Consider the following 22,059-nt stretch of genomic DNA (forward strand, 5'->3'; position numbering starts at 1 on the left):
AGAAGCTCTTTACCAATGGGCAAGGAAATACTTAATTACTTTAGCAACCTCTGTTGCCATATCTCTGTGTGCTGGGGAGTATCATCCTTGCATATGGTTATTCAACTATCTTTTACTGTCAACAGTGTAATGATTGATGTGCCCTTGAGGCACAGAGGCGGGAATAATTAGACAGGCTTGGTGGAGTCAGCGATGCTTGAGTTGGTCTTTGTAAGATGCATAGGAGTTTGGTAAAGAACCATCTAGGAAAAAGGGGGAACAACAGGCAGGATCACCAGTGTGTGGAAGAGCAGAGAACTTGACGATTGAGGAGTTGGGGCTTAGGGAATTTTGTGCTCAGGAGACTCTGAGGACAGCCATTGAAAGAGCAAGGAGGAAAGGACAAGAGCCGCCCATCCGTTTTATCTCACCCACAAGGGAAGGGAAAGATCCAGAGCAGGGGAAGAGGCAATTTTTATTTTTACTTTCATTTTAAATAATAACTGCCACGTGCCAGATCGTAGGCAGTTTACCAGCATTGTCTCCAATCTCCTAGGAACCCCTAATCTCCCAGGAACCCCATGAGGTGGGGATTTTATCCTTCCTTAATCTTACAGGTTGGAAATCACAACTCAGGCTGTGACTTGCATGACTTCACACAATGGCAGGAGCAGGATCTGAACTTGGATTTGTCTGACGGCAGAGCCTGAATGTTCCACTCCTGCGTGTGTGGCCTCTGTGTCCTGAGAATTTGTAGTGATGTCCATGAGGAACAAGGTGCTTTCCTTGCATAGAAGTGTAACTTGTAACCGAAACTGGAGGCGTCAGTATCCTCTTCTGCAAAATGGGGACCAGAGTCTTTGCTTCAAGCCTTGGCGGTGCTCAGGGAAGAAGCAGCCTTGGCTTGGGTGTCTTCCAGGCCCCTCAGCAAGACCACTTGTGGGGACATGGCTGCTTTGGTCTGTCTCTCCTATTGTCCCTGAGCCTTTGACTTACTTTCACTCTCTCAAGACCACCTCCTGCTGTGACAGAGAGAAACCACTGATCACCTGGACACTGCATATTTCTGGTGCTGTGACAGGGCTTTCTCAGAGTAAATCAGTAGCATGGCTCGTGAGTAAGACTTGGCCTCTCCTATAACTTGTCTTTAGGGAGAGAATGTGACCGTTGTGCTGAGGGTGGTGTGTTGGTCTGTGTGCCCTTCATATTTCTTACTGTACATTCATGTTGGTGTGCTGGCGCCCCTCCCCCAACAATACAAACAAGCATGACAAACAAAACCAACTGAGTGGCAGCAGAGCATGGCTGTCAAGAACGCAGACCTTGAGCCAGATTGCCTAGATTCAGTTCCTAGCTCTGCCACTGTCTAGCTGTCTCCCTGTGCCTCAGTTTCCTCATCTGTAAAATGGAAATAATGATACTGGTACCTACGTCATAGGGCTGTTGGGAAGGTTAAATGAATTAATCTTTGTAAAGTGGTTAGAATATTCACTGGCATATAACAAGTGTTTGTTAATCAATAGCAGCAAATGTCCACAGACTGGCCCTGCCTTCCCCTGCCATTTAAGATACTACATGACATGGTATGTTGGTGCCTTCTGGTTTTTCTTTAAGACCTGGCTGCTGAGGGCACAAGTCTGACTTCTGCTGTGTGAGGTCAGGCACAGAAGTGTGACATGTTTCTGTGTGTGGTCTGACAGAGACTAGTTGTGATGGCTGTTTTGTCGTAAGGACTGTACTGGGTCTGGAAAATGTGTGGCTGAGAAATACCAAGTGGAACGATAATTTATCTTTTGCTGGTAGAACGGAGTTCGGATTAAATGGCCTAACAGCTGAGTTTATCTATTTTTTATTTTCTCCTGGCGTTGTAGTCTGCAACCTGTGTATCAATAGCTTTATCTGGCTGGTCTGTCAGTGGGGGATTTTTAATTTGGCTTTTAAAAAAAAAGTCAGGAGTCACATAAAAGGAAACAGCAATGATTTGGATTCTGACCAACAGAGTTTAAGGCTCTGCCCTGCCACTCACATATTGTGACCCCATGGGTCCCCCTCCCTCACCTCTCACCTGTCTCAGGGGCTCCACTTCTTCTTCTTCTTGTTTCTTCCCCACTGAAGTTAGGTACCTGATGGTCAGATGACCTGCTTCATCTCTGGTGTCTGGGAGAGGCCCTCATTCTTGGTCAGTTAGCTGCAGAGTGTTGACGGAAAAATCAGGTCTGTTGATGGTGACCCAGGTCAGCAAAAGAAACAAATTGATCATCTGAATTTTTTTCTCTCCGCTGGACAATTGTGCTCCTTAGAAGTCCTCATTTCAGCTTCTTTTTTTTTTTTCGGTAAGGAAGATTGGCCTTGAGCTAGCATGGGTTGCCAATCTTCCTCTTTTTGCTTGAGGAAGCTTGTCACTGAGCCAACGTCTGTGCCAATCTGCCTCTATTTTTTGTATGTGAGATGCCGCCATGGCATGGCTTGATGAGCAGTGTGTATGTCTGCACCTGGGATTTGAACCTGTGAACCCCAGGCCACCGAAGTGGAGCGTGTGACCTTAACCATTACATCACTGGACCAGCCCCAACAGCTTCATACCTTTTTTAATCCCCAAAATATTTCTGTGTATCAAACTCAAAATGCGGAATGAAACCAAATAGTTATTACTATTCATCTCTTGGAAGTTAGGTGGAATGGAGATGATTTTAACTATTAAACTATAAGTGATGTCAGTCCACTACAGGACATTTTCTGTGCCCCATCTATAGAAAGGAGTTTGAGCTCTCAACCATACCGTCTCCAGGCTTGCTCATGTCCTGCCACAGAACTTCTAAGTCTCTAATTTGTAGGCAAGTTTTATCCAGTTTTGCAAACCTCAGAGTGTGGTGGCTTAGGGAAAACCTAATTGTTTTTCCCTAGGAAAATCAGAGTGACCACATCTTCTGTGGTTTTTAAAGGGAGAACAGAAGAATAGTGATGTCGCAAATTAAAATACTAGTGTTAATGTAGCCACGCAAGATTTTATTTGTTTATGCATGTGTGCATATAGACTTGTTTGAAGTTTATAATATTATAAGCTCATATAGTATATATTTATAATATAGGGAGACTTCTGAGTGGTACCTTACGTCTGTATAATACTGTAATGTTTCCACTATTTTGAGTTTTACAGTGAGTCTATGAGATATGCAGAGTTAGTTATATTTTTGTGGTAGGGAAAATGGAGACTCAGGGAGGTAAAGTGGCCTGCTTGAGATCCATGTGGGTGGTAGGTCTTCTGACTAGTGTTCGACAGCATTGTTTTGCTCTAAGAAAATTAGGGAGACTGACAACATTTGTGATTTTTGAAGGAAGAGGGGAAATTTTGAAGGAATGGAAGTTAAGCTATTTATGTTGGTATTAAGCTATACCAAGGCTCCAGTCACAGTGTGACCCAAGACTGGAAATTTAAAGTATGGTTGATACAGGGAAGTAAGTCATGGAGAGTTCACTAACTTTCTCAATGGAATGACAGTCCATCCATCCTTCCATCTGTCACCCTTCCATTCATTTCATTATTTATTTTTTTTAAATATGCAGTATGCCAGTGACTAAGCTGAGCCTGATTCCTCAAAGTTAAATCCGAATGACATGTGGCTGTTGAGTACTTAAAGTGTGGCCAGTTTGAATTGAGATGTGCTGTGAGTGTAAATTGCTCATTAGATTTCAAAGGCTTAGTATAAAAAAGTAAAATATCTTATTAATAAGTTTTATGTCCATTAGTTATGAAATGGATATTTTGGATATATTGGGTTAGATAAAATGTATTATTAAAATTAATTTCTCCGTGTTTCTTCTTGCTTTTTAAAAACGTGGCTGCTAGAAAATGAGGAATTACGTTTGTGCGTTATACGTCTGTTAGGCAGCACTGCTTGAAGCTTGTTGTCTGGTAGGGGAAGTAAGAGATATACCCATACGCGCTTCTCTGACAACGTGCCAGCCCTCGTCTTTCCTTCTCTGCCTTTACTCTTGTCTCTGCTTCCTTGCCCTCTTTTGGCTTCTTAGCCCGTTTCATTCAGAAAGAAGGTCTGACTCAGGTCTCTCTCAGGTCAGGGGGACCGAAATTCATTGCTTTCTAGCACTGCTCTGATCTGGCCTCTGTGGTATTCCAACTGTTGACCACTCTTGCTTCCTTGGCTTCCTTCATTCTTCCCCCACCTTTCTGACCTCTCCTCAAGGTTCCTTGGCTGGCTTTCATTCCTCCTTACCACCCGTAAGTGCCGAGATGGTAGAACTTTGTCTGCACCTTCTATATCTTTGTGCTCATGACGCCTAGGGTGTTTTTTTTTTTGGTTTGGAACTCTTGTGCTCCAGACCCATATATGTAAGTGCGTTTTGGACACTCCATTTAGAAATCTTCAAGTTACCTTAGACTTACTGTGCCTTAGAATTGTCACCTTGGCCAATGATACGACCATCTGTCTACTCAATCACTCAAGCCTGGACATCGAGACTCATTCTGAATACCTCTTCCTTTTCCCTCACCTTCTATCTAGTCATCCTCAGCTCTTAGCGAGTCACTATGGTAGCTCCGCTTCCCCACCCCTCCCCCACGTTCACTGTCCTGCTTCCATTCAGACCCTCAGCATCTCTCTTCTGCACTATTTCAATAATTGTCAGCTGGCCTTCGTTTTCTATTCTCAACTTCCTCCATTCTATTCTCTGTTCTTCTTCCAGAACAATTTTCTAAAAATGCAAATCCGTTCATGCCACATCTCTGTTTTTAAAATCCTTCAGTGATTTCTTCATTCAGGGTAAAAATCCAAAATCTTTTGCATAAGTTAGAAAACTCTTGACAATTTGGCTCCTGCCTCTTTCCATCCTCATTTTACTAATCCAGAGACAGATTCTATACTCCAGGAACATAGATGGGATTCTCTGTAGCCTCCATGACTTAATACATACACTCCCTTGTTGCAACCGCCCCTCTCCCCACCTTATCACAGTAGCTCCCATGTGCCTTTCAAGACTTTGCTCTGATATCACTTCTGCTTGAAACATACCTCTGACTTCTGATATCTCCACTTCCCTCATTTTCAGCTGTTTATTGAAGTTAGTTGCATTTTCTTGAGAGCGAGGGTCATTTCTTTCATTTCTGTATCCTCAAGTCCAAAATAAGTATGCAAGAGATAAAGGCTAAATAATAAAGAGTAGAGATAAAGCATGGGGGAAATTGTGATGGAAATTCTAGCTAAGTAGGGATGGGAGCAGGAAAGGCCCCAGGATAGGTGGCGTTTGAGCTCTGTCTTCAAGTCTGCTGGCATTGGGTTGGGAGGATGCAGAGGAGACCCTCGTGTCATCATCAGTGTGCTATGTTCTACAGGACGCAAGAATATAGAATAGGCCCTTCTCCTGGTCAATACCATCATCGCCAGAGTAAAATAAGGAGGGTAATCTCAGAAGTCCATCTGGCCAGTGTCTGTTTTTGGTCCTGAGCTGGGTTATATAACTCAGCAGAGCTTCCTTCCCCCAGTATACAGCTGGCCTGGCAGGCAGGCACCCCATCCTCGCTCGTGAGCTGCCCCGGAGGAAAAGGATGCGGAACAGTTGCTTGCATTTTCATCTTTACTTCTCCTTTGGAGCTGCCTTTCTGGATGGCAGAGAGGTGACCTCAGCAGCCAGAGACAGGAAAGAGCAAAATGAGTCATCTCAGGCCCTAATGAGGTGCATGAGGGACCCTTCCTGGGAGTGAGGGTCAGGTGAGGTCGTGCTGTGCCCGGGGTGAGTTTTGCCTCAGGGCTCCAGGCAGCACTGGAGCAGAGCTGAGCTAATTTTACCCAGAGGAGCTGACTGTGCTGAAGGGCAGGGCTCATGACATTGGCCTTATCATCCTCTGATGCCCAGAGAGCTCCCAAGGTACAGCCCCGTTAATGTCTGGGTTGTTTTTCCTCCTCAGTTTAATACGTTTTTCCATTAGGTGTGCATGTCAGCAAGCAGGATGCAGAGGTGCAAAGAGCTTCGGACTTGGTGGAAGGCCATGGAGCTGGATTGGGATCCCTCCTCCTGTCTGACCTTGGGCAAGTTATATAATCTCTCTGAGGCTCAGTTTCCTCATTTGTAAAATAGGGCTTATACCTGGATCCTAAGATTGCTCCTGGGTTTACACACAAGGTGACACTTAGCAAGCAATCACTGTGTGCCAGTCACTGTTGTAGCGGCTTTATTTATAGTTCTTCACCCAATCCTATAAACGAACCTCTGAGGAAGGTACTACTGCTCTCCCTATTTTACAAATAAGGAAACAAGGACAGGAACAGACATTTCTGGAGGCCTGCTCTGTGGGGCTGCACAGAGCAGATGGCTAGGTGTGCAGCTGGCGTGGCTTGGAGGCACTGAAGTATTCAGTGGCAAATCTGGAAAATGAAGAGGTCAAGCCAAGAAGTCTCAGGAAAGAGTCAGTAATGATGCTATAACCATGCTTCATTTTGTGTGAACTGGAGTTTACATAGACCATAAGCTAGTCTGTGTATTCTATTTGCTTATGACATCTGGTATTTATGTCTGTTAGGTCTGTTTGGCTCGTGACAGTCGTCTGAGATATTTTTCTTCCCTTCGCAGAGGCCAGGGAGAAGGTCTTTTGTATAGATACACATAGGTCTTGAGCAGATCAAGAAATAGAGGAATGGAGCCCAGCCCTGTGGCCAAGTGGTTAAAATTTCATGTGCTCTGCTTCAGTGGTCCTGGTTTGCAGGTTGGGATCCTGGGCACGGACCTACTTCACTCACCCCCCATGCTGTGCAAGTGTCCTACATACAAAAAAATAGTGGAGGATTGGCACAGATGTTAGCTCAGGGCTAATATTCCTCAAGCAATAAAAGAGGAGGATTGGCAGTGGATGTTACCTCAGGCCGAGTCTTCCTCAGCAAAAAAAAAAAAAAAAAGAAAAAGAAAAAAATGAAATAAAGAAATAGTCATTTAATTGATCTATTGTTTTTGTTTTTGTTTTTGCCCTTTTGCGTCTATCAGGCTTAAGTGCAGGAAAGACATCCCACATAATTTAAGTGGAAAGAGATTGATTCATGGGAAGAGATGCTAACAAAATTGTTGGAGAGGCTGGAACAGCCGAAGCCAAGAGGCTACATCTGGAGCTATTGAGTTTAAGAATTTATTCCAGAGCCACACTTCAGGGATGAGGAAGATGGCATTAGGAAGTCACTGCTGGGGTCTTTAAAACTTTTCTCAACATCCTCATGGTTGGTGGTGGGGTGTTAGATTGCCAAATGGAGCTGCATTTGACTCCTAGGGTCCCACAGTGTTGCTTGCCAGTAAAGATAGCTGCAGGAGGATGTAGCTTCACTTTTACCTTCTGAGTCTCACACAAGTGCGTCTTATTGCTGGAACCTAATTTACTAGCTTCAAGGGAGTGTGGGAAATGTAGTCTTTAGCAGTCTGTTTCTGCCATGCAGGAGGGCACTTTAGCGGGTGGAAAGGAACCCTGGGCCACATCAAGAGAATCTGTCTACCACCAACATGTCCATTTAAAAATGTGCAGGAGTTATTATCCCAAAGCAGTTAATATGTATAATTAATTCTAGTTTTATAATATAATTAGATATAATATTCTATTTAATATTTGTTTATTTACATAAAATATATAACGTTAATATACTTAATATCCCCAAAAAGCAGACCATTTGCCCAATTTCAGATTCTGAATTGGGTTCTCCTGAGTTTTGACAACAGTGGTTGATTTGCAATTTTCCAGTTCAGTTTAATCTCCTCCTGGGAGTCATGCCCTGGGCAGTTGTCTTGTTTACATAATTTGTTCACAACTGTTTATTAAACACTTACTATGAGCCTGACGCTGTGCTAGATTTGCCACTATGGGCTGAGGAAAGTCATGAATTCTTCCACTGGGAGTCGTCTCTGGAAAGGGAGTAAGTCAAGTATATAGGAAGAATAGTATAAGGAAGGTGGTGATTGATGTCCTGGAGAGCAGGCTGAGCAAATTCAAAGAGAGGTATTCCAACCGGACTGAGAAGCAAGGGAGGTGTCGTGTAGGGTGACAGTGGTCGGGTGATTTTCAGTTGGGGGCAGCGTCATCTCTTTAAGGGGCATTTGCAAATGTGGTGGAGTGTTTTTGGTTGTCTCAATGCTGGAGACCAGACCGCCATCGTCATTTAGTGGTCAGGGCCAGAGGTGCTAGGTATCCTCTCATATATAAGACACTGCAGAAATAAATGCCTGTCTTCAAAGAGCGACCTCATTCCTGTTGAGAACTACCAGTAGACCCTGAAGGATGTGTAGGATATCCATATTTGATGTTGGGATGGGAGAGGAAATAGGACAAGCAAAGGGAGTAATGTGAGCTAAGAGTTCAGTCTGAATAAAGCAAAGAATGTGTGCTGAGTGGCAGTGGGAGGGGATTTATGGTGAGAATGGAAGGGTGAGTCCAAGTTATTGAGAAACTTGAGATATTAGATAAAGCACTTGGCCTTATTCTTTTGCCATTGGGAAGCCACTTAAGATATCAGCGCAGGGTCCTTGAGAGTAGAAACCTAGCCTCGTCTTATCACTGTGCATCAAGTAGACATCAGTGATGTTTTTTGAATGAATGAATGCCCCAGGCAAGTCATTTGCAAGAGTTGGACCAGTTGGTACCTGAGTTTTGCCATATCTAGGATCCTATGGTCCTAGCAGAGCCTGGCAGTCAGCATTTGGACTGTAGGAGAATAGGCGAAGAGGGCACGACAGCCTGCCACACAGATACTGTCTCCAAATCCAGGTGAAAGTGCGTGCTCACTAGTAGTTGCCTACACTAAAGAGAGAAGCGAATGTCTTAAGAATCTTGAAGGAAAGAGAGATTCTTCCATTGCCCTCCCTCGTGGAGCCCACAGGCCTTGAGGTATGTAAGGTGCATACTGTGCAGTCTGCATTAATGCTCTTGCATTTTGAGCTTATTAAAAATTGCCAATCAAAGTAGCAATTTGCTGACAAGGTTCATGGGCTGTGGCCATGACTGCAGTGCTTCTTGGGGAACGGCTTGCTGGTCTGTATGGTGATGCTGTCACATAGTGTTCCCTGTGCCATCTGTAGAGTCATGGTGGCTTTTGTTGTTTGTAGTTGGTGAGGAAGATTGACTCTGAGCTAACATCCGTTACCAGTCTTCCTCTTTTTGCTTGAGGCTTCATGAGCGGTGTGTAGGTCCACAACCGGGATCCAAACCTCTGAACCCTGGGCCAGTGAAGCAGAGCATGCGAACTTAACCACTATGCCACTGGGTTGGCATGGTGGCTTTTTGACACTTGGGTGGATCCTTCCTTTTTTTAGCAAAGTTCGGGTGGAACTGACCAAACACATATGTAAGACATTACCTTGTTTGTTCCTCTCTAAGGTTTCATTTCTGAAATCTTTCAGGAGGAGAGAGAAAGGGGTGTGTAGATGTATGGCATGACCCCAGAGTCCTCATTTTATGGCTCAGAGAAAGAAAGTGATTTGGGCAGGGTCACAGTAAGCTAGCCGCAAGGCCAGCACCTTCTATAGCAGGGTTTCAGTTGCGCTCTGCTGCTGCAGGAGAGACTGTAGTGTGCACGGGCTCTGGAGCCAAGAGCCTGCACTGGCTGCTGGCTCAGCTACTTCTTATATTATAGACCCTCAGGTTCTTCATTTGTAAAATAGATGTCATGGTCATATCTGACATTATGCATTTAAAAAGGTGGGGCATGTGAAAAGATTGATCAATGACACAGAAATACAGAAATGTCTATTTATCATGATGTGCCTGTTTATGGACCAATAATTGTTGGGACCATCTTTAGAGAAAGGATGGGGCAGTGAAGACACTGCTGACCGCACCCCAAGCACAGAAGACTCCTAACAGGTCCGCTTCTCCACTGCACAGTAAAGAAATTTTGTGCTCAGATTCAGAGGCACAGCATGGGGTGGGGGGTGGGGGATCATGGCCAAATCTTGGAATTGTAAGGAATTGGGGGTATGCTCTTGCCTGGAGCCAGGGGTTCACGTAGCAATATAATGGGAGATGTGGCTGGAAAGATGGGTTGGGGCCCATTCTGGAGGCCCTGAGTGCTGGCCTGAGGGCAGCTGGGCAGTATTTTTTGTGCAGTTCAGGCCACTGGTGAGGAGTCAGCTAGGAGAGTGGTGATGAAATGGGGGTTAACCCAGCAGCACCTTCAGGATGTCCGGGGAACCTATGGCAAAGCTCAGATGAGAGACAGAGAATCTTGAAGTTGGAACAGGGGCCTCAACACGGGGGGATTCCCAAGTTTTGGTCACATTCTAAGTTATTTTTTGCAGTGGTTCAACTTTTTGCTTGAGGTTATAATAAAAATGATAATATTTTATAGAGGTATAGAGCAGTGAAGTTTTCAAGAGCTTTCGCAGTTGTTAATTTCTTGGTCCTACTCAGCATCATGGGGAGGTAGAAGGTGGATTGTTCTTATCCCTGTTTTACAGAAAAGGAAATCGAGGCCCAGAGAGCAGATGGCATTTCTCAGCCACTCAGCTGGTGGGTGTGGAAGCCGGGAGCTGGGATAGCAACTCTAACACTTCCTCCTGTGCTACTGACCTGGAACACTGTTTTTCTCAAACTCACTTTCTGCACGCTTGACATCCTTGGAAGCCTAAAACGGCCATGAGTGTCAAAGATTCCAGAGACAAGCTGTAAGAGTTTTCAAAGATGAGCTGTAGGGAATTTGGGACACGAAATATGTTCCTCCCTCCAGCTTATTATTGCCATCATATTGTTTGTTCAGGTTGAAAATGTCCATGAGAGCAAGGAAGGAAAGAAATGGGCCCCTATCCTTTATCGAGTATCTTCTTTGCCTTCAACACAATGCTACCTACTTCTCTACCTGTGGACTTAGATAAGTTTAGCGATGTGGTGATCGTAACACAGTGTTTATTGTGGGCATTGTACAAGGTAACTTATGCATATTAAATTAGTTAACTTTTATGAAAACTTATTAGGTGGATAACAGTATTATTTCCTATTTTACAGATGAGAAAACTGAGGCTTAGCAAGATTTAAATAACTTGCTTGTGAGAACACAGGGCCTAAATAGATTATAATGCAAGCTTTCTAATTTGAGAACTCTTTCTTCCCTGTTACACCATGTATTGCCCATTTCACTGGTAAAAGTGCAGAGCTGCTTATGAAGGAGGTACTTCTCAGACAGAGGTTACTGGAATCAGAGCTGGAAGGTACTATGAAGAGCTCAGAGGGCTGGTGGTTTTCAAGCAGTGCTCCCCTGAGCCTGGGAGACTCCAGGGGTGGCCTTGGGGTTGGGGTGCTGAGTGTGGGAGATGACAAGTGGTGAGAAGAGTACGAGCGGACAGGAACTCAAGTTCAGCCTGAGCAGCTCTGCTGTTACCTAATTTACAATCTGAGCATCTGCAAAGCACTTTGTTCAAAGCAGAAAAAAAGTTTGAAAACCACTGTGCTAGCCCAGGCTGGCCTTTTACCAAGGCTGAGAGACAGAGTGGCTTAGCACAAGTCACAGTTGTGAGGGATCCCGGAGCTTCTCCCCTTTTTCTAGGAAATGTGCATTCTGCCCACCTCTCTCTGAGGCTTTTGGAACGCCAGCTGCAGTTTCATGGTCATGCAGCCTCTGAGTAGCTGCAGAACCTGAGGCTGCCCCATGTGCGCCATCCTTGACCTGTATCTTTCAACTTAGCTGTGTGTCCCTTTGGACCTTGAGACCTTGCTTGAGATTAGTTCAATTTCTGTGCAGAAGAGAGTGGAAATTACAGCCAGTATTGTGTGACCTCGCTGGCCCAACCTTCAGAGACATTGTTCAACTGAAAACATGTAATTATTGAGTGTCCACTGTTTGCACAGTGCTGAGAACACAGGCAAGGTTTCTGACTCCAAGGGTCTGGTGGGGAGACAAACAAATAAGGAATTTTGCCAACTGTTTTTGGAGATAGTTATGTTTGTTCTATACGATTATTATGTGTGATAGTTCTGTGGGGATGAGTTCATCTTATATGAATAGGACAGGGAGAGTGGGCAATGGGAAAGAGGGTTAGAAATTGGAGAGCACGTTCTAGAAGTGCAAAGGGTTGAGTTGGCATTGTGAGTTAGTTAATCCAGTTACTTCCAGTTACTCTGCAGTTAATTCTCTTCCAGTTATTCTCTCTGAGACTTGCCAGGTTTACTTTTTCTTTAATACTTCATTTCCTCATCTGTAATGGGGGATGGGACTGCCTAGCTCACAGGGTTCTTGATGGGATTCAATGGGATAATATATGCAACCTGCTTAGTACGATGCTCCGCAATGGAGTAAACGCTCATTAAATTGTAGTTGTTATTGTTGTTGTTATTATTATTTGGCAGTGAGCAGCCAAAGAAACTACTTTTTTAAGTTGATCAATGGTGTGATCAGAGCTTTACTTCTCAGAAAAATCATTCTGCTTTTAGAAATAGAATCTCCCCAAATCCCCCCAGTACATAGTTGTATATTTTAGTTGTGAGTCCTTCTAGTTGTGGCATGTGGGACGCTGCCTCAACATGGTCTAAAGAGCAGTGCCACGTCTGCACCCAGGATCCAAACCCTGGGTCGCCGGAAGCGGAGCGTGCGAACTTAACCACTCGGCCACGGGGCCAGCCCCTAGAAATAGAATCTAATCACCTTAGCCTACAACAATTATTTGGCTTCAGGTTACCTTTCTGAGTTACCTCTGTTTTGTCTCCAGCCATCTGCCCACTTCTCCCACTAGTGGCTCACACATCTTCCAAACTTGCTCTTCACTGGACATAGCTCCTCATTGCCTTCAAATCTTTCCTTTCACCTGGAAAGTCTATGCTCCCTCACCCCCTCCTCTCCCTGTCCCATTCTCTTTTAATACCTAGCCTAGAAGTCCATCCCTCTCATTGAGGGAGAGACCCTACTGAAGTCTGAACTCATGGAGTCTACTACGTCTTGTCCTGCGTTATGATCAGCCTCTCTCTCCTACTGTGCCTGCGAGCTCCTTGAAGTTGTCTGCATCTCACAGCCCTTTACTGTGGCATCCCTGGGGGTGCTGGCACACACTCTTATTAGGTGCCCAAACATCTATGCAACAAATTAATTTCGTGCCTTTCTTCAGCGTTAAGCACAAGGAAGTAGATGATAAAATGTAAACCAGAAAGCAATCATCTTTGAGCTGTGTGCTCATCAGCCTTGGGAATGGATTTTTGGGGAAGATCCGGCCCCTCCATAAATGACATCAATGACTTGGATCTTTGCAGAAATTGAAGAGAATCCTGATGACCAGTGTATTGGGAGAGGCCTGAAGGAAGATAGACCAACGGCTGCACTCTCAGAGCTTCTTGGGTGACCTCTGGCTCCCAGGTGATCTGCCGCAGGACCTCTGGTATGTAAATGGTCGTCTCTGCTGCCTGGGATGCCCAGAATTCCAGGTTGAGCCTCTGTGAGCTGGGCTGGGAGGCTTAACGGGTTGGAGATTTCTATCTTTTTGGTATCTGCAACGTGAAATATCCTGTGCCCTTGATTAATTCATGCTTGGTAGCTCCCTTCGTGCTCTCTGGTAAATAGCTCCTTTACTGTACGTTTATTTCCCCGTGGATTAATTGCAGAGAAACTGGAGCCTGTGTTTCTAACAGCTTCTCCAAGGAAAACATCACAGGTCACGTTTCCAGAACTGAGGCTCTCAGGGGGTCTTGCAAACGTCCTTCTCTCTTACCTCCTTTTGGCCCGGCATTTGCTTGTAGCTGAAAAGGGAGACTTTGTCTGGAGCAGTCCTGTAGACATATGTGACTTGGCGGTTGAAAATCTGACAGTTGCTGCTGAACTTCAACTGCAAGAGTGAGTAGCATATAGACAGAACCCTGTAGAACCTCAAATCGTTTCCTTTTAATTCCCAGAGCCTTAATGTTTCTTTGTCTTGAGAATGACCTCACTGCTTTTTGTATTTGTAATGGAATGCACAGTCATTTACAAGTAATCACACAATAATCCCATACGCGCTTGTAAAGCCTTCTCCGTTTTCCAGAGGGCTTTCACTCCCATTATCTCATTTGATCCTCATTACTGCTCTGAGAGGTAGACAGAGGGGCTATTTTAATCTCTAATTTTCAGGTGTAGAAGCCGATGTTTGGAAAAGTGAAACAGTTGGCCAGAGGTCATATAGTTAGTATGCAGCAGAACTGGAACTGGGAGCTCCAGTGGTCTACATCCTAAACCAGAGTCCTTTTTACTACTTACTGTTGGGGTGACCTTGGGAAGATAACCTCTCTGAGCCTCAGTTTCCCTATCACTAAATTGGGTATAACACTACCTCTAGGGGTGATGGCCAGTAGAGATGAAATGAGACTGTCTGGGAAAGCATTTACTGAACAGTAAAGCGTGCTTCTAATGTGAGGCATCAGTACCTTGTGTACCTTGAATCTAAATAGTGCCATCAGAATTGTGGCAGAAAAGAACATTTTCTTCCCCCTTTTTGTAAAGATCCAGAATGGTGCTAGAGTTGTCAGGGATCACAAGCTCCCAGCCCTGGGATCAGCAAATTGGCCCTGCTGTCCTGCCGGCAGGTCACTTTGTTGTTCTGAGAGCTCTTGTCCTGGCAAGGCCCGCTCTTCCTACAGAGCTCTCTCTTAATGTCCCTTGGAACAGCCTTGTATCCTGGAGACAGTTGTAGGTCTGGCAGGGCCCGAGAGCAGGAGTGGGGAGCTGGGAATTGGATCTGCATCCCTGAGCTTTGTCCATAAAGAATGGGAACCTGGCGTGGACGATGGGGTAGAGTTGGATGGAGAACTGGTCTCAAAGGTTTATCTTCTCTTGTTTCTCAATGACTGGGATTTAATAGGGTATATCCTGTGAATCCACAAGGCTAGAGGTACATGTGCAGAATGGGTTGCTTGGCAGTAACGCTTATGGAAAAACCCAGAAAGGATGGATTTCAAGTTGGCAACAGATGCATTAGGACTTAGCAATGTGGCATGGTCAGGAAACAGCCCAAGTGACCAAGGGATGAGATGTCACACAGCTTCATTTCTGTATCCATATTCACTTTCAAAAATTCTAAACCAGTGAGACAGGTATAGGTTATTTCTATGGTTCCAAGAGGCAGAATTGGGAGCAGGAGGTTGATGGCTAGGGAGCCAGATTCTGTTTCAAGATAAGGAAGAACTTTGTTGGGAAGACGGAATTTACAGCTTTAGGAGATGATGATCTCCACCTCACTAGAGACCTCAGAGATATCACGGGGGCGGTTGATAAACAGGAGGGACGTTGGGCCTCAGTGGCCTTTATGATCTTTTCTCTTCTTGGCATCCCAGAGCCAGTGGTTCTCCATGGTCAAGAGGAGGAGAGGCCCATCCACATTAAGGAATGAAGGGCCCTTTGGGGATATGGAAACTGGTCTTCAAATGCTATTTGCGAAGTGGAGGGTGGATATGGGCCCTTCAGTTCTGGATTTCATACTTATCCCTGTAGCTCCTTCCTTGGTCCTTGGCTTTCAGACTTCTCGGGTCATCCTGGGCAGCTATTTTCCATGGAATATCTCTTTCCTATGCTGAAATGCTCCTGTTAGGATATTAGAAGGGATCCATCCTTGATAGGATGACAATCTTTCTACAGAACCACCAAGGCTGATGGCCGGCTAGTCTTCTCAGTTACAAATGAGGAGCATCCCTTTACCTTCTTTTGGCCCACCTCTAGGATCTCCTGGGAGTACTGCAGTGGCAAGAATTCTGTACTGAGTTCTGGTTCTGGCATATGGTGGAAGATTCTTGGATCCTGTTTCCTTATGTCATTTAATGGTCACTTATATTGGTGCCCATTTATTAAACATGCAGTAAATAATTGTTTGCTTTTTTTCAAGTACTTGTGGCATGCTTGCAAAAATATAAAACAAGTAATCAAAATAAATGTTATGACTATTTGGATAGACCAAGTAGAAGCTGCTTTTAGAGCTCACAGTTGGACAATTTGGGGATATCTATCCAGTTTGTAGATGAGAGAATATAAGCTAGAAGAGGAAAACTGATTTGTCCAAAATCTTAAGGAGTGCCTCTTCTGGGCTTAGGGCTTGGGTCCCCTCACACTCTGACCAGTGCTGTTGATTGCTTGAAGATTCCCTGAGAATGAGAACCAGCAGCCTCATGGGGCAAGCCCAAAAGTCAGGAAGTAGGTGATGATTCTGAAAAATGGCTCATCTGACCTATAGAAGCCTTTATAGCCTACAGTAGAACAAGATCACGCTAAGAAATTAGAACATTGGGAAGCCAAGATGTGCTTTCCCTTCTCTGAGCAGATCCCTCCTTCCCACTTTGCTATTTTCCTCAGCTGCTCATCTCTCTTCTTTCTCATCCTCTAATTCAGTCTGGAGTCATTTATGTTTTTATTTTTATTATTATTATTTTATTTTTTATTTATTTTTATTTTGAGGAAGATTAACCCTGAGCTAACATCTGCTGCCAATCCTCCTCTTTTTGCTGAGGAAGACTTGCCCTGAGCTAACATTCGTGCCCATCTTCCTCTACTTTCTATGTGGGACACCTGCCACAGCATGGCTTGATGAGCAGTACCATGTCTGCACCCGGGTTCTGAACTGGTGAACCCCAGGCTGCCGAAGAAGAACATGCGAACTTAACTGCTGAGCCACTGGGCCCACCCCTATTTTTAAAATTTTTTTGTGAGGAAGATTGGCCCTGAGCTAACATCTGTTGCCAATCTTCCTCCTTTTGCTTGAGGAAGATTGTCATTGAGCTAAGACCTATGCCAATCTTCCTCTGTTTTATGTGAGATACTGCCACAGCGTGGCTTGACGAGTGGTGCTAGGTCCACGCCTGGGATCCAAACCTGCAAACCCCGGGCTGCTGAAGTGGAGCACGTGAACTTGACCATGACACCACCAGGCTGGCCCTGGGAGTCATTTTAGACCAGATTCATTCCTGACTGACTTCACTGGTCCTCCTTCACTTCACAGGACCTTCGGATTGGAATTAATCTTATAAATTAAATTAGACATTCCACCCTCCTACCCCTGAACCCTCTAATGCTGTCCTGAAAGTCTGCTCTTATTCTGGGTCTTCCTGCTTCGTGTCTGTCCTATGAAGAACTCACCCGAAACTAAGTTCCCAGGAGGACTCTTGGGAAAGAGTCGGGCATTGGAGTCCGAGGGTGGAGATTGCTTTAGGACTCGTCTGCCACCCAAAGAACTGCCGCCTGGCTTCTTGGTGACCTCTTCAGGTGCATCCCCCCAAACACCTTCCCCAAATTAATAGACTGACTTCATAAATGTAGTTGCATTCTAGGTGGCCTCATTCCTAAAGTGAATTTAAATCCTTTCAAACCAGTTGCTTCCTTGTTTGGGCGGGAGAGACTTTTCTCTGTAACAGGGGGGCATGTGGCAGAGTTAAGACTCCACTTCTTTTGGGGTTAATCATTTACTCCGAGTAAGGAATTCTGTCTTAAGTGGGGCATGTTCTTCAAGGGCCAGAGGAGAGAAGGGTGATTTTTCCGACATCCTCCAGCCTGCCTCTCCATATATGGAAATGTTTACCCACCACGCTGATCTATTGGAAGGGAAGGAGGTGACTCAGGGTTTAGAAGCAGGATTTGAATTCTTGTTTCCAGAAACAAAGTCGCCCCCCCACCCCCGCCACCACCCCCTCCCCCTCCATTCCTTTGCCCCTAGTTCTGGAAGCCGAGGGTAGAATATCTCAGTGCTGTTCCCCTCGGGCCTCAGGACCACCTCCTTGCAGTGGGACTCAGGGTGGATGAGAGGGAGTGAGGGCCAGCGGAGGGCCAGCTGCCTGTGGGGCCTGACATCGCGTGAGTACATCATTATTGCCGGAGCGAATGGCATTTCTGCTCGCAGACCCGGGGCTTACAGCCCTGAGGGCCGGCTTGCCTGCATGGTAATGGGACACGTTGCTGAGAGCACTGGCCGCTTTAATTTGGGGTGTGGACAGCTGCTTTCCCAGGGGAGTACTTGAGTTCTCCAGTGGGATTTAGAGAGGGGCTCTGCCTGGGGAAAAATTCTATTTGTATATAAAAAAATGAGACAGATTTCCTCCTACCTGAGGCCTAGAGTTGGCCAGAGAGATGGTTTGGGAGTGTTGTCATCTGTCTGATTCCTCCGGCTAAAGCAACAAGCCAGAAGGGATGTTCGTGGACACTGGGGAGGGATAGGTTTAGCTTAAAAAGCGGAGTTATGGTTGAACGTAAGAGTATGCAAAGTGTTGCAGTATAGCGTTTAGACGGCATCCACAGGCTGGAATCAATACCTGGTGTGTGGGACATTGTGTAGATCTGATGGACTGTCAGAGTTGGAGGGAGTCTCAGATTATTCAGTTCATCTGTCTCATTTTACAGCGTGATAATGGGCAGTGGGCGCCAGAGAGTGCAACTAATTTGCCTTGCAGATACATTGCTAATTAGGAGGCATTAGGACCCAGATCTTGTCCCTCCCAATCATTCCTCCTTCCACTACACTTCAGCTGCCCCTTCAGGCAGGCAGGGAAGATGCCCATTTTGCAGAGGAGGAAATTGAGACTCAGAGATGCCCCAGTTGCCCACACTTACTGATCTGCTTGGTGAGAAATCGAGAACGGGAGCAAAGTTCTCCCAGGTCAGACCTTTTTCTGTCATGTTACCTGGACTCAGATGCTTGAACGCATTGTTTTTAAAATTTTACTTTTTCTCCCCTTTTGGTTCCTCCTCACCTTTTTCTGCTTTCAGTTATGTGAATGTTGTTTGAATGTGAGCTGCTACCTTCTGATGTGCTTTGCTACCTGTATCTTTTCTTTTCCTGAAATGGATGATAGCTTGTCCAAAAGGCAGAACTGAATAGTGGAGACCTTTATTTCAGTTTCATCGATGGCGGTAGAAATTATGCACGGGCTTTGAAAGAAATTGATCAGGGCTTTCCATCTGAGCCTCAACTGATATTCTTGAAGCTGCAAGAATTCTGGGGTATTATGCCCTCTCATTCAAAGGTGAGCGCTGATTCTGAATAGATTTTACACACACACACACACCCCTTTAGCTTTCTTTGATGCAATGGCAGCATTCAGCACAGACTGAGAGGGCTCCACCTTATTACAGTCCACCAGATGTTATATGACCATAACGAGTGACTCTCTTGTCAATTCAGTTTCCGATCAACATGGGGGGCCCTTTTGCCAATGCAGGGAAGACAATGGAGATGTGTTTTGGGGAAGCACTTTGATGCCAGTGGCATTAGGTGGCAGATTTTAATAGAGTAAAGTGCTCTCAGACCTGCATTTCTCCTGGTCAGTGTGGCAGGGCAGGGAAGCAGCTTTCTAAGCTGCTGTGTGGAGGCAGGAACCTGCTCAGGACTCCCAGGAACCTCCATGCAGCCTGTCTCCTCCTCCGTGACCTGTGGCTGGGCCGTGATTGTATGCCCTGCCCACGAGGCGGGAGGAGGCTGCCTGGAAGCATGATGGCTTGGGATGTTTTCCTGCTGTGGTGCTGACAGACACGGGTACTGAGAGGTGAGGGTTGGTAGTACCAATGTGAATGCTGCTCCTGTTTATAAGGACAACTGACGTCAATTGATTGTTTCCTGGGCACCGAGCAATGGGCTAAGCACGTGACCTAAATCATCGAGTTGCTACTACAGCTACCTGTGAATAGGTAGTATTTTTTTAAAAATTTTATTTTAAATTTTGGTAAAATATACATAACATTTACCAACTTAACCATTTTTAAGTGTATGACTCAGTAATGCTAAGTACAGTCACATGTGCAATCCATCTCAAGAACTCTTTTCATCTTGTGAAACTGAAACTGTGCCTATTTAAGCAACTCCCCATGCTCCCCTCCCCCCAGCCATGGCAACCTCCATTCTCCTTCTGTCTGTATGAATGTGACTACTCTAGGTACCTCATATAAGTGGAATCATACAGTATCTGTCCTTTTGTGACTGACTCACGTATTTCACTTAGCATAACGTTCTCAAGGTTCATCCATGTTGTAGCATGTGTCAGAATTTCATTCCTTTTTAAGGCTGAATAATATTCCCTTGTTTGTATATACCATACTTTACTTACCCATCCAGGTACTATTTTTCACCTTCACATTATAGAGGAAGAACCTGAGGCTTCGAGGGGTTAAGTAAGTTGCCCGAAGTCACACAGTCAGTAATGGAGCTGGAATTTGAACCCAGATAGTCTGACTTAGTGTGCATGTGATCAGGAGTAAGCAGGTATTGGATTTTAGCTGGCAAGAGTGTGACAAGCCAGGGTGATTCTGAACTGGATTGTGACACCTCCTCACACGTGGCTGTGACATTTCATTAACGTGTGTTCCAAAGGACCATACACAGGTTTTTTCCTCTATTTTGTATTGGCCTCTGGAAAGCTTAAATTGGAAGCCCACCTCTAGCAAATGGCTCTTATTTTTTCCTCCCTTTCTTTCACTTTATTTTTCCATCTCCCTCCCCAAATTTCTCACTTAAAAGATGCACGCAGTTCATGATTTTGTTTTTGTTAGGTACTTTAGATCCTTTCTGGAACAAGGCAGGAAATATATAAATCAGTGGTGTGATATCAAGTATTTTCATTATTATGTCTAAGAAACAGCTGGTCTGCAGAGCAGTGGGCAGAGGCTGAAGATGGAATTTCTGACCTGGCTCTGCTGCTAAGTCACTGTTTAATGTGGGTGATGATGCATTACTCCTTTCTGAGTCTCAGTTTTTCCACCTGGAAGATGGGGTTGCTGTTGATGACAGTGAACATTTCATCTGTGCTGAACCCTACACTAGGCGTCTCCGTGATTTAACTCCTTCAGTTCTCCTTGCACTCCCAGAAGGCACGTGCTGTTATCCCCATTTTACTTGAGAAAAGGAAAGTCTAGAGAAGTGGGAGAATGTGCCCAAACTCCTCCAGCTCCTGAGTGCAAGCTGTAGTGATCCATGTCTGAGTCAATGCCCAGGATGTTAGCCATGGTGCTGGGCTACTGGCCCTTAGGCGGGCTGGAAGGTTTCTTCCATTTGTGGCATGTATTCACCTGATATTATTAAATCTTTATCGGATTCCCATTTATGTGCCTTGTCGTGTTCTGGGCGCTGGTCCAGCACTGGGGTTAGAGCAAAGAAAAAGACACAGGAAATGGTGATCCCTTGGAACTTGCATTCTGGTAGTGGTGTGTGGAGGAGGCAGATAGTAAATGAACATGTAAATAGGAGAGAATGATAAGTGACACTCCTAAGCAATGATAAGTGACACTTAGGAGGATTCACATAGGGCACTCAGATGGTGAGCAAATGGAGGAAGGGCTTGGGGAGGTGATGTTGAAGCTGAGATCGGAATGACAAGGAGCCAGCCATGTACAAGTCAGAGGGAAGAGCATTGCAGGCGGAAGGTATGGTCAATGCCAGGGCTGTGGAGTGGGAACGAGTTTGTGTTTGAGGAACAGCCGGAGCCCAGTGTGCTAGGAGTTTGTGGGCTGCAGGGGGAGAAGCATGAAGGGAGAGCAGGGCAGGGCTAGCAGGTGTTAGTGAGCTAAGGAAAGGGCTTGGACCCGAGTCTAGGTGTGATGGGAAGCATCTGAGCTGTTTTGCTTGCATCATGCTGGCTGCTGCGGTGGGGAATGGATTGCAAGGAGGTGGGCAAGAGTAAAAGAGGCAAGAGGGTTAGGAGGAGACTCTGGCAATAATCTGGGTGAGAGGTGGTGGGACCTTTGATTAGGGCGATAGAAGTCAGGCCAGAGAGAAGCAGATGGGTTCATGACATGTTTTGGAGGGATTGTGTACAGGATGTCAAGTGCTGTTTCCTTCAGAGCAATGTCAAGCTCAGTGGGCCGGAATCTGGGAGACCTGACGGAGGTGAAAACACATGCATTGGGGGGTGCACAGACTTGCAGCTGATCTGAACTAACGAGTCTGTGTGCTCCCCGCTTTGGTTTCTAACCTTGAGCTTCTGGCCAAGGAACGGAGGGCAGTGGCTTCCTGCCTCTGACTTCCTGGCTGAGAGCTGCTGGAACGCCCCAAAATAAGCCCTGCAGAACGTGCTGCTTCCTTTGCTCTCCCTCGGTATTTGTGTGAAGCATTCTTTCCCACCAAGAAGACAGAACATTCAGAGTGATGTTGACATTATGGGCCATATTTAACATATTGTTTTTCCTT

General features: G+C 45.4%; 1 protein-coding gene across 11 annotated transcripts in view; it reads left to right on the top strand.

Annotated features, from left to right (window-relative positions):
- LPP (LIM domain containing preferred translocation partner in lipoma) overlaps positions 1-22,059 on the top strand; it is a 637,546-nt gene that overhangs the window by 37,992 nt on the left and 577,495 nt on the right. For 8 of the 11 annotated variants that reach the window (XM_023623171.2, XM_023623168.2, XM_023623172.2 and 5 more), the window contains exon 2: positions 13,193-13,317. The gene's annotated coding sequence lies outside the window, so the exon portion shown is untranslated. Of the gene's footprint in view, positions 1-13,192; positions 13,318-17,484; positions 17,742-22,059 lie in introns of those variants that run through there. The other 3 variants (XM_005601884.4, XM_070243465.1, XM_070243468.1) reach the window with 3 other exon arrangements.

This window comes from Equus caballus, chromosome 19 (genome assembly GCF_041296265.1).
Source record: "Equus caballus isolate H_3958 breed thoroughbred chromosome 19, TB-T2T, whole genome shotgun sequence".
Taxonomy (NCBI): domain Eukaryota; kingdom Metazoa; phylum Chordata; class Mammalia; order Perissodactyla; family Equidae; genus Equus; species Equus caballus.